We start from the raw sequence: 4,464 nt of genomic DNA on the forward strand, positions 1-4,464 counted from the left end.
CAGCCCCTACCCAGGGCCCCTTTACAGGTACTCAGTTCTCTGGAAGGCCAATTCGGGATCAATAGGTGTTTGTATTTCAGTTATAACTGACAGTGATTGCTGGTTTTCCCCAGAATTGTGTGAAGATGGGGCAGAAGGAGTGTCCCCAGGAATGACAATCAAAATATTTATAATGAGAATGGAATGAGTCCCACAAATTCATTGAAAGTTATTTATCAATAGCTTGTGGTATGTGGTGTTTACTGCTTGACAGAGCAACAAGGAAAATAGTAAAAAAGTCGCCAGTCCTTACTGAGTTCACATTCTCATGAAGAGCACAGCCATCAGACAATTTACATGAGTGAACTATAAAGCATATTAGATAATGATAACTACAAAAGCACAGGAAATAGAGGTGGGCATTGCAATCTGTCAGACAGAGTGGTAAGGAAGGCTTATTAAGAAAATAATAGTCACCCCTCAGTATCCACAGGAGATTGGTTGCAGGACTTCCTGTGGATACCAAAATCTGAGGATGTTCAAGTCACTCATAGAAAATGGTGTAGTATTTACATATAATCTATGCACATCTCCTGTATACTTTAAGTCATCTCTATATTACTTGTAGTATCTATTACAGTGTAAATGCTACATAAATAATTCTTGTACTATATTTTTTGTTTGTATTATTTTTCATTGTTGTACTGTTATTTCTTATTGTACATTTTATTCTTGGATATTTTCAATCTGTTGCTGGTCAAATCTGTAGATGCAAAGCCCACAGATACTGAGGGCCAACTGTATTTGAATTAAGAACCAAGTGAAGAAACAAGTGATGCAGGTAACTGGAAAATAGCATTTCAGCCAAGGGAGGAGTGAGGGCGAACGCCTGAGGGAGTCATGGTTGGCTTGGCTGAGGCCAGAGCAGTCGAGGTGCAGGGAGTTAGTGGAAGCAGAGGTTAGAGGGAACGGCCTAGGGGTGGAAGCGTGAGGCTCATGGTAATGGTGTTGTCGTTTACTCTGAATAAATGGGAAGCACTGGGTTGTTTTAAGCAGAGGAGTGATGTGACCTGACTTATTATTTGAAAAGAATCACTCTGGTTGCTGTGCCAAGAATACACCATAGTAGGTTGAAGGCAGAAGCTGGAGACTGGTGTTGCGGAGATTGCAGTAATCCAGGTGAGAGATGAGGGCGCTTGGGTTGGGGAGATGGCAGCAGAGGTGGTGTGAGGTGGGCTGAAAGTGCCTGATGACAGATCAAGCGTGGGGTTTGTGTGTGTGAGGGAGGACTTAAGGAAAAGACTGAGGACGTAGGCTCGGGCAGTTGGAAGATGAAAGGGGACAACACAGGAAGAGCTGCTGTGAGGCTGCGCTGGACATCACGAGCTCACTGTTGAGGTGCCTGTCACATATCCAGGTCGAGGCACTGTGGAGGCCATTGGATGTATGAACTTGGAGCTCAAGGGAGGGGTCCAGTGAGATGTAAATTAGGAATAGTGTTTCAAGCCAGGAGAGTGAACAAGACCACCAAGAGAATGTGTGCACGTGGCAAAGAGAACCGAGGACTGTGCGCTGGGCACTCCAGTCTTTAGCGGGTGAGGACCTGGGGAGGAACCAGCAAAGGAGATGGGAAGGCGTATCTTGAAAGATAGCAGAACTGAAGGTGCGCAAGATGCCCTGGCAGCCAGGGAGAGAGTTTCAAGGTGGGACTGTCAAATGTTGTTGAAGGGCCAAGGAGAATAAGCACAGAGAAAGGACCACTGAACTGTGCAGCAGGGACGCTGATGTCCTTCAGCAGAACAAGTGCAGTGGCTGGGGCAGAGGCTCCCTGCTGTGCCAGGTGCTAACCCTTTAGCTGACAGATTGTGGGGAAGTCCAGGGCATGCCAGGGCATGGTCCGGGAGGCCTGGGCAGCAGAGGTCTCTGGAGGTGGGGTGGCTGTTTGCCAACTGTGGTGGACATAGTTCAGTTTTGCACAACGGCACAGCACTGATTGTGTGTCAGCTGAGGACCTACTGATCTCATACTGCTCACATTTCATACAAGCCTAATTGTCCACACTTGGGTTTCTCAGCACCGTTTCTGTGCAAGTGGTAGAAAGCCATTTCAAACTAACAGAAGCAAAAAAAGAGGATTCATCACCTCCCATACCTAAAGCCTGAAAACAGTCTGGCTCCAGGCGTGCTGGATCTCAAGGCTCAAGTCGGCTTGCAGGAAGCTGTGCTTTTCCATCTCTTAGTGGGGGTTGCCCTTGGACTGGCTCTGTTCTTGGCAGGCTATCTCAGCACAGTGACATCGGTGCCCCCAACAGTTCCAGGCTGACAGTCAATCACATAGGAATTCTACCCCATACCACACATGCTCTATTCTGGTAATTTTAGCAAAAATCCCAAAACTGGTTTTTATTTTCCAAGTTAGGTTACATGCCCATCCCAGAGCAAAATGCTTTCATTTGGCTAGATCAGGGTTCTATGCCCACCCAGCTTCTGGGGGTGAGGTCTGCCACCCAACAGCACAGACTAAACTGAGGGGAGTATGGATACCTAAGAGAATCAAAGTTCTTTTATCACAAGAGAGGTGAATCCGGAGGAACCACAAGAGGAGATGGCCTCACCTCTGCATGCAGAGAGGACTCGCAGCAACCACAGCACTGGTCAGCTGCACCTCCGTTTTTCTCTGGCCCTGGAACAGTACTGCATCAACTGTGATGAAAGTCACTTTGCTGAGCCCCATGTTTCTCACCCTCTATGAAGATACTATGTAGTGTCACTCAGCGATAGTGCAGCTGTCCCTATGGCTGTGAATAGCACTCTGCCCATTCCTATGCTGTCGCCCTTAGAGTCTTCGGGGTGTTTTGCCCTGACAGCACATACCTTCATCCTCACCGGTAAGTTTCAACATTTCTATTCCAAATAGAGAGGGGCAGATAGACGAGGGATAGAGAGAAGAACGCAGAAGAAGAGCTGAACCCTGGCTTTGGCCACTAAGTTAGAGGTCCCTGCAGAAATGATTGCCAGGGGATAGGAAATGGTCCTCTTTGGGTGAGTCAGATGTCTGGAAATTACCCTTCACTCATCCATCGGTTGATGAACCTTGACATCAACCTGCATACCACCCTGCATGTATGGGACATTGGGGCACTGTATGATTTTATTTCCATTGTGATTAATTTTTGCCGTCACAATGGCTGAGCCCACTGGAGCAGGGCAGGCAATTCTATGCCATGCCTGGCACAGTCCCTGTGCAGCCCCTCATAAAGAGACCCTTGGAGAAAGCTTCGGGGTCAACTGGGAACAATGCATCGTGCTCCAGAGAAATGCTTATGCTCGTGGAAGGAGAGTCTTGACTAAATGAGGATGCCCCAGTGGAGTGCTGGTGCTCAACTCTGAGGCGACACAAGCAGCCAGGGCATGTGGTGAGTCTGGCTTTGGGATCAAGCTGATTTGGACCCATAGTAGGTGCCCAGTAAATTGTAGTCCCTTTGCCTAATTTTGGAATTGCCTGCTGTGTATTTAGGGCATGTTAATGGGATAACTGTTGAAAAAGAGGTGCTGTTCACACACTCAGCTCTTTCACGTCTCCCCTTTCCAGCCCTCTCACCAGCCAGAGTGTGGCTTCAGGAGCTCCAGGCTGGGATGGCAGTGGTGGTCCTCAGCCTTGGGAGGGCTTGGCTGGTCATTGCCACATGCCTGNCCTAGTCCTGGGTCTAGAGCAGAATGGCTAGAACTAGAGATAAGCTAAACAACCTGGCCACTAGCTCAAAATGATAGTGACAACCAATGCCTAAGCATTTAGCAGCTTTGTACTGGGTTGTCTCAACAGGCTGTGGGCATCAGAGACCTGGTGATTCTGCCAGGGTCATACTCAGACCTTGGTTTTGGCTCCATCCCATGTTGCTCTTTGTCTTTCTTGCTGCACTATGTTCGTGTCTCCTCTCAGCTATATCCTTGGCCATGACCTCAGACCCTTTCCCAGGCAAAAGCCTGACTCAAGTTGCATGCTCTGCAGCATGCCTGCCCCTTTTGCCTTCCAGCTCTGTCCAGCATGTTACTTCTACAGCCCCAGCATCCCATACTACCATGGGGGTGTGGGTGGGTGTGTGAAAGCACAGGAATCGTGGGGCAGCCCACTGGTTCAAAGTCCCCCTGATCCCGGTTGCTACCTGTACCCAGCCACCTCTAAAACACCTCGGACACGGATAGAGAAGTCATGCATTTTCTCTTTATTTTAGCATCTTTCTTAGGAATCTGCGAGGATAAGATCAACAATGGGTAATTTTAAATTAGTTTAGTGAACCGAGGTTAAGGTGCTCTTTCTCCTGAGATGCTTTAACTCTGTGGGATGGTTGAGGAATTGCAGCTCTGGGCTGACTGGATGTGTTAGATTCTCACCTGAGCTTGCCCTAGTGCCTTATAAATTAGCACTGGTCAGATGTATAAGGATCTGTTTATTGTTGCATCAAGGCTGTAGACTGTTTTTTTTTTT

General features: G+C 47.9%; 1 protein-coding gene across 1 annotated transcript in view; it reads left to right on the plus strand.

Annotated features, from left to right (window-relative positions):
* WDFY4 (WDFY family member 4) overlaps positions 1-4,464 on the plus strand; it is a 309,512-nt gene that overhangs the window by 204,961 nt on the left and 100,087 nt on the right. The window lies entirely within an intron of this gene.

The sequence above is a fragment of the Galeopterus variegatus genome, unplaced genomic scaffold (genome assembly GCF_000696425.1).
Source record: "Galeopterus variegatus unplaced genomic scaffold, G_variegatus-3.0.2 Scaffold1276, whole genome shotgun sequence".
NCBI lineage: Eukaryota > Metazoa > Chordata > Mammalia > Dermoptera > Cynocephalidae > Galeopterus > Galeopterus variegatus.